We start from the raw sequence: 13,157 nt of genomic DNA on the forward strand, positions 1-13,157 counted from the left end.
CAAACTCTAAATCAGGCCTTTAGTGTCCTGTTTCGCACCATGATTTTTGTTCCACCCATTTCTCTGTTACTTGTTGCCATTTATTGTTTTTTAACACCAGGAAGCACAGTTTTCTGTTTGCAAAAAATATAAGCCTGGCCGGAGCGAAGTGACTCAAAAACTCAGCCTCGCTTCACAGAGTTCCGTGAGTGGCGGAGTTTGGCAAGTAGCACTGCTCGTACTGATTTTTAGTGCCGGGAGTATGACCCGCACTGTAAAATCCTTGTAAACAGCACTACATGCAGCGCAAGGGGGCCCTGCTTTGTTCTGCCGCTCGAGTAGATGCTTTACTCTCCTATGGTCAGGGGGACAACAAAAGATCGCATTTATTCAGAACAGAATTCCACACTGACAGAGCCCTGAAGAGAATCTGTGATTTCTTCCAGATTTGAAACGCGTCGGCATAACGGCGAATAGGCACTTTTGATTAAGCAAAGTTAACAGTCTTTTGTCAACTGTAACTGATTGTTGAGTACAAAGTGATTTTTCTGTTGCCTCTTCCTGTTGTTTTGACCCTGGTTGGGCTTTCTAATAAGTTGAATTTTTCACAAAGATTGATTATTTGTGTGAACAAAATTGTTGTTTTTCTTATTGTAAAAGAAGCTTGCTTATAACTGTGAATTCATTTGTATATATTGATATTGTCTTGTGTATAGAATTGTTTGTATGATAGCTGTAAATAGTGTAAATGTGTGTAAGTAGTGTTTTTCTCAACCTTAAAATGCCTTTCAAAATGATTTAACAAAAAAATGCTAAAAGGGTTTAAATAAAATAACCCATACAAACAATAGGTTTCTTTCCCTTGTTTGTATTCTCAAAGTTGTGAGAGAAAATTATCCTGGGGGACAACATTGTTTTTGTTCCACTATTACTCATGCCGCAGCATCCTCAATGTGAGGGGCAGATTTCTCAATGTAAGTGGTCGCGAACTAACGCGAGCTGTCGCGGCCTGCACCCACATTGAGAAATCTTGCCCGGAGGAGGTCTAGCGTGTGATTTTTTTTCTCACAAGCGCTTACCAACTTAACGTTGGTGAGCCGCTTGAGAGATAAAACTCAGCTCCGCCTCACTTCGCAGGGTTTTGCAGAAATTCCCGCTCTGTGCAGAATGCGAAGTAGGCAAAACTCTGCAAACTCCGCCGGCGGAGTGGAATTCTTCGCCCACCCCAAGATTATACTACCAGGTGTGTTGTTTAAAGAATTATGTTATACAGCATTGCTTTGGTGAACAAGCCGACAGTCACTACACATAGTGTAAGCTTTGGATGCCTTGCATAGAATAGTTGGGAGGAACTGAGTTTTTTAGACTGGGTGGGAATTGCCAGGATGACTGTATCAAGCTCCTGTGAGGGATGATTGACATACAAGTGTGGAGATGTTTCCTATAGGCATATGACTTCATTAGGAGTACATTTTCATAAAATTCACATAGCATGCAAAGACTCCTCCCAGAAATCTGCTAGTCACAAAATCCCATGTTATTCCTAAAAGTAACTGTTCAGGCATGTAAATGTAACACAGTACATTCGTGCATGCATGAATATGTTGCAGAACTGCATTTACACTTATATTTGTTTCTCCAATGGAAAAATATGAGTACTCATGGAGAAATAGCTTGCTCTACAGCCTCACCAGTTGTGAAGGTGTTCTCCCCCTTTTGCCATTCCGAACAAGGGAGAGAACACTTTCCTTGAGGGTAGAGAATCTACAGCCATTTTTAGGGTTGGTGAACACCTACAGAAAAGGTTTCTGAATACCAATAAAATACCGTGTGTGCTTGTTCAGCACTTTTGATGGTATCGCTATTCTGAAACACCCACATCCTACCGTTGTGAGTGGAATGATTCACATTTACAATGACCATGCTGGAGTAATTGTGAGTTTTTAGAAAATCAATTTACAAATGCAAATTCACATTTTATAAAGGAAACATACATTTGCACCCATGAATAACTCTAGTTATGCGCTTGAGTCCTCAATGCGAGTGGTGGTATTCTACCTTCAGTAGAACATCCAGGTGGAATTCCCGAACTGCCAGGTTGCTTGTTTCCGGTCCAGGGAAAACCTGGATTGGCAGTTTGGGCTGGACTGTTCCTATAAGGAACAGGTTCAAGACTGGTTTGCATCATACACGCCGGAGGGACTCGGCACGGGAGGCTAGACACTGAATAGCCACTCGGCGGACACGTGATCTTTCGACACGGAGTCAAGCGGATTGATGGTTGTTGGTATGTATGCAGTAACTTGGCAACCATCAGGTCTTGGGAATATGTGAGAGTGAAGATTGAGAATATAGAACCCCCAGTAGCCCTGATGAAGTTGCGAGAACAATTTGCAACGAAACATGTTGGCAATGAGAAAATAATTATGGTAAATTGGTAACCATTTTTAATTGGGAGGCCTTGCAGCAATGGAATAAAATTGGATGGCTAGCAAGCCTTACCAGGTTTTTAGAAAATGAGAACTATTTTCACTGGTTTTCACTGGGGTTCTCTGAACACATACACATTTTGTAAATAGTGGGCACATTGGTTGTGTTCACTATCTCTTTACCTCAAGATTATTGTTTGGAAAAAAGGCACACAATTTTTCTCTCTTTTTTCACACATAACAAAGAGAGAGCGGCCGATGATGAGAAGTGGGTAAACTGGCAATCACCAGCCAGCAACCCCCTCGGGTGCAGCTACCGTGAGGTACTCTCTCTTTGTTCACTATATTTTACACTAGTGGAATTAGACCTGTTATGACGTTTTGAAAGTAAAAAGTGCACCATGACCAATGATAGTAGTGGTAATTAACACACTAGGGGGATTAGGAGAATAATTGTTATAAAACCCTGATATTGTGTCAATTTAGATAGGTGTAATCAAGGTGAGGCCTTCTTTTGTTGGTAATTGTCTGAGTGGGGGGCGGCCTCACCTAATTCCCCCTGTAACTCCTATAGATTGGTTGCAGATAGCTGGGTCTGAACTGGGGTGGCGAAGTGAGCTAAAGATCGATGATGGATTCAACCCAGATCTGTGGCTGGGGGTGAGTGACTGAAAAGTTTCAGAGCTCCGCCCATAATCTCCTTATGTTTGCTTTGCTTTCCCTAAGTTGGCAGGGAATGCCTAGACGTGGGTCCCTTGCTCACTTTGCCCCTGGATTCAAGCTAGCCAGGCTGATGAGGGGTGTTATGCCGAAACCGGTCCCAGGATGCTTGTTTCCGGTCCAGGGAAGACCTGGCTTGGCAGTTCGGGCTGGAATGTTCCCATAAGGAACAGGGTCAAGACTGGTTTGCATATGGCTGGGTCTGAACTGGGGTGGCGAAGTGAGCTAAAGAACGATGATGGATTTAACCCAGATCTGTGACAGGTGGTAAGCGTCCGAAAAGTTTCAGCGCTCCGTCCATCATCTCCTTGTGTTTGCTTTGTTTGTCCTAAGTTGGCAGGGTATGCCCATACATGAGTCCCTTGCTCACTTTGCCAATGGATTCAAGTTAGCCTGGCTGATGAGGGGTGTTACCCCGAAACCGGTCCCAGGATGCTTGTTTCAGTCCAGGGAAGACCTGGCTTGGCAGTTCAGGCTGGACTGTTCCCATAAGGAACAGGGTCAAGACTGATTTTCATAGGGCTGGGTCTGATCTGGGGTGGCGAAGTGAGCTAAAGAACAATGATGGATTCAACCCAGATCTGTGACTGGGGGTGAGTGTCTGAAAAGTTTCAGTGCTTCGTCCATCTTCTCCTTGTGTTTGCATCCACGTATAAGCCAGGAGGATCTCCAGCTGACTAGAACACCCAAGCAGTTTTGAATCCCCACACCGACTCCACAGAGAACCAATGAAAACAAAGGTAAACAAAGATCAAGTATTGAATGTTGTAGATGAACAAAGCTTGGCTAAAGAATGTAGAATAAAGAATAACACAATTTACGCTCTAAGAGCTTGAAGTACTAATTACTACAAACTGCTAACCATCACAGTGCTACAAGGGTGACAAAACAGACTGTTCAAGGCAACCAAAGCTTTAAGAATGGCTTGGGTGGCAGGTATTAGTTGTTATTAATGTATTGAATTAACAATTAATTTTTGGCTCATCTTTAAATTACACAAACAGCACCACCAATTGGTAGCTGACATAAGTGCAGGTTCCAGCAATTAAGTAGCGGCATTTAGGTGCCGGTGCCGAAAATTAGATGTATTTTGGCAAATGGTCTTATTGAGTGTCTCGCAGGAAAAATGAACGTGAGTGCAATATAAGAAATGTAATAATAATAATAATAATAATAATACCTACCTTTAAAAAAATGATACGCACGATACCAGCAGTTGACTGGTTCAAGGAGACGTCTCTTGGTCGCGATTTTATTATTTCAGAAAGACATTTTCTTCTCAAATCTGCCTCCTAGGGGCAAAAATTATGTAACATTTCACACTAGTGAAATGACAAAAAAAACACGAAATTCACATAATATGCAGTGAAAAATACATGTGATATTTAGACTGAGTAATGTCTCTGCTCCTACACACAGCCAAAGGGAAAGATATTGTCTTCCGGTACAACCACCTAGGGAGCTACTCTTGTTTACCCATAGTCAAAGAGAATGAAGAAGGGAGGAAGACCAGTTTGATAGTTTTACTTCATCACCTTCTGCCAGCACAAGTGCAGAAACTAAGCTAAGGATGCTGAGCAGTATCTGAAAAGGAGGCGTGAACCTTTCCTCACACTGGCAGATACCATTTTTGATGACTGAAAGAGGCTTTTCCTCTGTTTGGTGCCAATGGTTGGTGACCACACCTCTACCAACATTCTCGAACGTAGTGGAGAAGCTGAGGTTTTCATAATCACTATTGTAAAATTTGGGATAGAATGATCATACTTTCACACATCGCAATGCAATGCAGCAAGACACTGCTGCGCTGCACGGAACGAAGAGGGCTGGAATGCACCATATTTTAAATTATATTGCGCACTCTTGTCCTCTCTTTGCACTTGTGCACAATTTGCTGCCTTGCGCGAATGCAATTGCAAAAACAACAATTGATGGACAGAATGCAGAACAATGTCATACATTCACCCCAGTACAGAGATCTGGGCCTAAATCCATCGTTTTTTTGCACTCCACACCACCCCAGTTCAGACATGGCCATATGCAAATCAGCCTTGACCCTGTGCCTCATGGGAACAGTCCAGCCCGAACTGCCAAGCCATGTCTTTCCTGGACCGGAATCAAGCATCCTAGGACCGGTTTCTGGCTATCAGCCGTCTTCAGCCAGGATAGCTTGACTCCAGTGGTGTGGAGAGCATGGGACTCACGCCTGAGCATACCCATCCCACTCGGGTGACAAATGCAAAAACAACAATTGATGGACAGAATGCAGAACAATGTCCGCATCTCCGGAGGTTGCAGTGTAGGTGATTGTGCCACGATATCCTGAGATCCAACTTGGACAGGATACGAGCAACACTCCGCATTCCATGGGGCTCAGTTAGGTCCCGATAAATGTACTACGTGACCATTATTTCTACGTATTTGTACTAATGCTTGCCTTATCATTGCAGCATTTAATTTAATTTATTTGTTCTTGATAAATACCTCACTTGAGCACGTTTTAGGAGTGGCGAACACAGGGCTGGTCCCTGTGTAGTTCTGAAGAAGAGCTCTGGGAAGCTCGAAACATGTTGACAGAAGTGTCTAGGCATACCTGACTCATTGACAGTAGGGTCCCTAGTTCTCTACCCCGTTTTTAATATACCCCCCAGGAACAAGAATAAATCATTTGTAGCTCACTAGGAAGGTATTTTTAACTCACTTAGATCATACCACTCCACTTCACAACACCACTTGCACCACACATTGTCCATCACTTAAAGTGCTCCTACGTAGTTCGCAAGTCGCAGCACGCCTCAGTCCGTAGAGGGCTGGGAAGGCCCCAATGATGAAGCATGTCACCGTGGGGAAACCCTGGTGAGTGAGGGGATACAAGAAAGTAAAATCTTTTTCTTTCTTCTATAAAACATAGTGATTCCAACTCCATTGAGTGTTGTGAATACTAGTCACTGACCAGCCAGGCTCTTGACCTTTGTTTGCAAGGGTTTTATGTTTACTGTTAATTAAAGGAGGGTGAGCCTGGTTCCTACTTCCCTCTCTCTCCCCCTTTTTTGAAAAAAAAAATATATGTATGACCTTAACCCTCATGACATCCCAATGGGTGCAGTCACTCTTACCCTGACTCACTCATTCACACTCTCTTCTTCACTTTTACTCACTTATACTTTCTTACTCACTCACTTTCACAGACAAACACACACACACACTACTATCCCACATACTATCATATATGCTTATACATACACACACTGTCTCACCCAAACTCTCTCTCACCGCCCTCCACACACATACCATGCATTGAAAAGCATATTATTTTACTTACTCAAGATGCGGGTAGAAGTTCGATTTCCAGATCCTGCTGATCCACCTTTTATTACATTTATTAATAACAGATTATTATTCCCTATTAATGTATTTTTCAAAAAATGTGTGGAAAAGGAGGTTGGACCCTGATGCTGGTAATACGAGTCACCCCTGTGCTCTTGGCACTGATTTTGCCACCTCTGTGTACAGGGTCTTAAAGTCAGTGCCTGGCTGAGACCCCTAAATGAACTTGTAACTTGTAAAAGAAGTCCTGTCTACAAAACAATGACTGCTGGTGCCCATCACCTACAATCACCTTCACAAATTAAGCACTAATCAACTCTAGATGAACACAATTGTAAGAAACTCTAGTAAAAACATACATTTGACCTAATTACGATGTTGGGCTTTCCGCCCGACATGGTAGGTTTAAAGTCCGACCGCCGTATTCGGATGATGGCAGCAGTAGTTAAACCTGCGGGGGATTCTGATGGTTCAAGGAGCCGATTGTCCAGACCACATAATCCAATAATGACAGCTGCTCCGCCGTCAGGATTTTGATGCCGACAGCCCTTCCACGTTGGCCTTTCCCACATGGAAAGGCTATCCGAAAGCGACATTGGGGGCCCCTAGCAGGCCCCATTTCCCCCTGGCTCTCTGCAATAGGGACTGGGGGCACCATAGGTGCCCCCGTAAACATCCCTGCACAGTGTGGTGCCTGCTACAAGGTGCAGGGATGTTTCAATACCTCCATTTCTCAATGGAAGCTTGTGCTGCAGATCTTTTCTGTCTGCCGCACAAACTTCCATTGAGAAATGGAGGTTTGCACCTGAACTATCGGCAATCGAATCAAAATACTTCGGTCGGAACCGCCGACCTAAGGTCGGACGGTTCCTTTCCACAATGGCGTAATAAGGCCCATTGTGTCAGGTGAAAATGGCAGTAGTACATTCTACATACTGACTTTTCTTCTGGTGCTAAAACAGCTGTGTCGTTCTTACGTGTCTCAGCGGTACTCATTTTAAGAACATTCTCTTGAAGGAAAGGCTTCCCCGCCCTCCGCCGTGGAGTACATGCCTCAGATTCAAGTCACTGAGCCACCACTTGCTTCTTTGTATTAAATGAAATGAAAAAAGTATGCAAATTGGTCAGAGCATCATTACGTTGCCCCATAATGTATAGAGATGGATGTTGGTAGTTAACAACATTTCCAAAGTCTTGTGGTCTGTTTCTAGGTTCTGACATTACTAAGCTCCCTGTGTACAATGTTATTGTTTCAGGCGGTTTGTGGGAAGAAATGGGGGTGGGGGGAGCCGGTACTAAGCGAGGGAGAGGGGTGAGGTGGACGCGGCATCCTTAATTTCGATACGTTGCCCATAACAGCATCCGTCCAGAGACCAGCCTCCTGACAGATTGACAGAGCAGGTTAATAAGTGCTTTCCACCTAAAGGCTAATTAAATATTAATCCACTTGGTGAGGTCAGCAAAAATAACAAACAATTGGCAGAGTGAAATTTGTTTAATTAATTCTCCTGTGGAGAATCCTGGAGCAGAGTCCTCCCCTGACACTGTGCCGGTCAGTCTGGCGCGGGGCAACCAGTAGCGTGAACACAGAATTTATTACATGTTCGGACTATTGCTGCAGTGGTACGAGTTGTTTGTGCATTTCCCATAATTCTATGTCATTTGCCTCAAATCTCCAAGATGGCGGCCCAATGCAGCTCACTGGACACAAAGGAAGGACGGAGGCGGGTGGGGTAAAGAACCGCCAAAACCTTGAAGGTGGCAAGCCTACTCACAGAGCTAAATAAATTGAGCAGAACAGTGAATTAATGAGGTTGAAGAAGGATCTTAGGAGCATTTTGGTCCCTTCGTTAACACTTTTTAAATATCACAAACTGCTAATTACTTTGCTTGATTCACCTCTGCTGTTTTCGTACAAAATCTCTGCGTTGTGGCTGGGACTGTGAAGCCCAGCAGAGAAATTTTCACTGGCAGCAAAGGTTCATTTCTTCCAGTCACCAACTGCGTATCTTAATTACTGGCTTAAAGAATAAAAAAAAAGAGACAACTCCCCTGTGGAAAATAACGGCGAAGCGGCGACAAGTGGACAGCCTGCTCTGCAGCGCAGTAATTATGTCTCTAGTTCCTCGTACTACTTGGTAACCAAACATTGTCAAAAGTACGGGGACGTTGCAGTGGCCGCATCGCTTTTTGGAAGATACTTTTATGGCACAAACACACATAATGCAGTAATTGTCCTTTGTCGCTTTTTAGTCTATTTAAATCACTTTGAGCTGTCACGTGACAGTAATGAGGCCCAGCCTGCAAGGAAAGTGTAGCTAATGTCATGATTCCAGTACTGGTCTTTCTTGGTTTTCCAAGTGTACTCCACTGGTGTCCCTGTAGGCTGTGCAACAGTAACAGAAACTATTTCCAAAGCATCCAAATCTGAGGTAGGAATTGCTCTACAGAAAGCAAATAATAAACATAATAATATTAACCACAACAATAACAACCATGATACCAATACTATTATTCCTGCTACTTCCAATTCTACTACTACTATTAATAATAATAGCTTAAAATTATAGCAATTAGAAAAAAAACAATGGCCCTCATTATGATGTAGGGTGGACTCCCACTGACAGGCCGCAGTTCGACTGCTGGATTATGATACCGGTTGTCGGAGCGCAGTGGTGGGGGGAAAGACCCCCACCTCTGACAGGTTCAAGGAGCCCATTGGGGCAGCGTTCAGATTGTAATTTCTACAATGGAGGCCGTGCATACGGATTACGACGTCCCTTTCCCTCAGCCTTTACAAAGGGGTCCAACCATCATGTAAAGGCAGATGGAAAGGGTCTTTGAGGGCCCCAATCAGGGCCCGGCCCCTGTAGGCCATTGCTAAGTGGGTTGTCCCCCAAACATCCATGCACTGTGTGCCAGGCACCATGTGGTGCACTTTACAAAAACACTGCATCTTGTGTTGCGGCCCTTTTCAACAGCTGCAGTACAAGCCGCAGTGTTATTGAGCTCCTTCCAATCGCCGTGCTGGCGTTCCTATCGTAATGCGGCGGGTGGGATCTCCGACTCCTTGTCAAGCGGTCCCAGTCCCTCTGCGATGGCGGTCGGTCATCCGAATGACCGCCATTTTAATAAGCCCCAATATTTTTTTTTTTTATTCTTCTCATGATGATGATGTTCTTTTTCATCAACTTCGAATTAAAGAAAGTTTGCCTCATTTTGAGGTCTCAACTAAGGAAGAGTAGACCACACTGTAGTGGGGCACTGTTTTGCTAAACCTCAAGCCACATATTCCAAAGTATTTTAACCCCCCACCCCCTTCTGCCCCAAAATATCTTTTGGTTATGGTTGGTTGTTTTAGCTAAAACATGGAGTAGCATCTCAGAGTATGTGAGGTAAACTCTTGATTAAACGACTCAGAGAAGTCCTGACTTACATAAAAGAAAAACACATGCACCGCCCGGACTCTGCAACTGACACTGAAATGTATTGCCCCATTTAGGATTCTGATGCGGTTAGGAAAGCATTCCCAACTAGGGCCTGATTCTGATGCGGTTAGGAAGGCCTCCTAATGGAATTTGCTCCTTCAAAATCGGACCGGGAACGTGCCTTCCCGACCGAGGGCCCAATTATGATGTGGTTTGGTACATATGCTCCCATTGAAGTCAATGAGAGTCCAACCAAATTGTATTGGGAAGCTTCCGGATGCATCGTACTCCGTCAGTCGGACTCTCCCGATCCGAGTTGGTCGAAAACCATTTCCAAACCGAATGGGTCAGGAAGCTTTCCAACCCGCATCAGAATCGGGCCCTAAGTAGTGGAAAAGCGTACTGCGATATGTAAGCTGATGTCATCTGCTTCAGGCCTCCTATACTAAATTTCTGTATTCATTAAACCTGGGCATATCTTCCTGAGTGAACTGATGCTTAACCCTTGGTTGCCATAGTGGCAATGCTTACAACAGGTTAGGGCATAGTTTTCATCCACAAATGGAAAAAAGTAGTGGTGGTGTGATATTTCTGTTGCAATAAGAATCCAAGCTATGGATCCGGGCAGTGTGGTTTGTTTTACTTCGTAGTGGTGTAGTCTGCTGGATGAAACAGGGCCAGTGCATACACTTCATTCAAATAAAGAAACCCCTAAGCCAATAACCTACAGTTCAAGTACAGTGTTCCATAACTGTTTATTGCATACAAGTACATTATACATGGTCATTTTTCACATTGCTTTATGAGATCACTTCCTTGGTGGTGAATCTAGACGTATGTGACACATATCAGGAAACGAAGTTTCTTCACTCTCATACAGTTACTCATGGTCTTTACATTGAAAATTAGAAAATGAAACCTCCATGGTATGTTACTTCTGAGATTTGTGGTCCACCAGGCTTCAAACAGGGGGAGAAGCCCTTGTTTCCATGATTAAACCCCATCATATAGAAGCTAGGACGCCACAGCTCATGGGCACAACATCTGGATCTGTGGATTAACATGCTACCTGAACCTGTGGGGCCACTAGTAAACAAAATGAGTGGAGGAGCGTCATCCCACCTTCTGCAAACACAGCAGGCACACACGCAGCAGTGCGAGGGCAGGGCTGAATTCTGCAACTGCAGGATTACAGCTGCCCCTGCAGGGTGCATGTCGGGTTGGCTGGCTCTTTTGCTACGGCCACCCTGACATGTGCAGTGCACATGTGAGATCAAAAAGGACTAGCCTATTTGTGAATTTACATAGACTCAAGACTGTAAGACAGGGTACAAACCCTTTTGGCTTTTCATGAAGCCCTCACCCACCAACCTGGTTGGTGGCATGCTTCATCATCGGGCCCACCCAGTGACACTGAGTGTGTCCCGGGTGTGCTTCGACGCCTGAATACAGCAGAGCAGGTATGTTTCTGAGTGTGCAGAGTAGTGACGTGAAAGTGAAAATGTAAAAGCTATACAGGGATCCCAGTACCAAAGGGTAAATTATATTTTAATAACTGGGTCACTGTTAGCATTAAAAAGGCTGTTGGATGTTATAGGAGTGTTAATTAGGGTCTCCTACATCCAGGTGTGGTCTGCATGCTTCAGCCAGGCCTTTATGATTAAAACTGGCTTTCCTCAGGACCAAAATGTGTAGGTGCAAAGTACTTAATTTTAAGTGATTGTGTAATTTTGAAAAATGTGTAGCACTCGCTAAGGTGCTTTACATGTGTGAGGGGGATTCCCTCTTAGAGCATTAGTTGGCTTGTTGCCACATTTGCCCCATGGAGTAGTCTGGCAGAGGAGTGGACCGAAACTTTTGGTCAGTGTCTGCGTTGAACCTCTTGTTGTCTCTGCGGCCTCCTGCAGTGCACACCCATCGATCCCCTGGCTGTGACACAGCCAAGGGATTGCTGGCACAGGCCACCAGCCTCAAAATGAGGACTGGGTTAGCCCGCTCCAGCCAATCATGGAGCTGCTCTCAGCATGACAGCAGCTCCAGGATTGGTTGTTTTGGTGTCCACTCAGCAGGAAGAAAGTCCTTCCCTTTCCTGTTCGTGGACGCCAATTGGGAAGAAAGGTGCACAACGGGTGAGCAGTATATGGTGAGTTTGGCGCCGTAACGTCTCACCATATTTTTATAGCTGTCGCTGCCACTCTACAGGAGTCCCTTAAGTGATTAGGATCTGTTTTGGGGATCCCAAATGGATGGTAGTCTAGATGTGTCACTGCCAGCTAAATATACTGCATACTCTGCATCATTCCTCTGATTTCCAACAAATAAATGGGCTTGGCTGCAGCTTCTGTATTAAACTATCAACTGTATTGCTGCAATGGAGTCCATTTGGGTGTCACAAAGTGCCAAACCTAGAACCTGAAATGAAGCAAAACATTGCAGCACAAACTGCAAGCAATTCCAAGATCAGAGAACAGCTTTCACTGTATTAAGGCAGCTGTACAGGCTGCTTCTGGAGAGACAGATACAGTTCAAAATCTTTACATTGGTGCACCAAGTCTTCTTGGGCCCTAGATTCCTACACAACGCTCAATGTCACTACTAATCTAGAAGGGGACTTTGATCAACAGAGCAACATCACCTACTGGTAAGTAAAACCAAATAGCCAGTTGTAGAGAATCTCTTTAAATCTCTGAAATCTCAACATATCAATGGATTCAATCCTGTTAATTCTTGAGAAAATAAATTTCCTTTGTTCAAATTCTGAACCTATGATGGTGGTGAGTTTTGTTTTTTCTGCAGTTTTTTTACCACAAGATGCCACATGTGTCAGTGTGCTATAAAATAAAATGTATCATTCACATTATTGGTAACAAAGGCGTCCTTGCCTCACACTATACCAAGGCAAAAATATAGATTGATTGAGGGCGGAGGAAAGTAGGGGACTAAGGAAACGTCCAATCAAAGATGACTGGGCGGCTCTCCTGACAGCTTCACTTGAAAGGTGTGAGAGGCTCTGGGGCCTGCATCAGATGATGGGCCTGGGAGTGGAATACCCCTTCCGAGAGAACGTCATGCCTGGACCTGTGCGGGGGGGGGCAACTGTTAACACATTGAGCGCACAGGGGTTCTGGAACACTTGCTTAGGGATCAGTTACAGGGTTGGGGTGACATTTTGAAAACAGTTGTAGGTCAACATAGGGGTGGCGGCAGTGGGGAGGTGGAATGAAATGGGAGGCTGAGGGTTACTGAGTACAGCTGTATTGTCTCGTAGACTACC

This window comes from Lissotriton vulgaris, chromosome 10 (genome assembly GCF_964263255.1).
Source record: "Lissotriton vulgaris chromosome 10, aLisVul1.2, whole genome shotgun sequence".
In the NCBI taxonomy this organism is placed as follows: Eukaryota; Metazoa; Chordata; class Amphibia; order Caudata; family Salamandridae; genus Lissotriton; species Lissotriton vulgaris.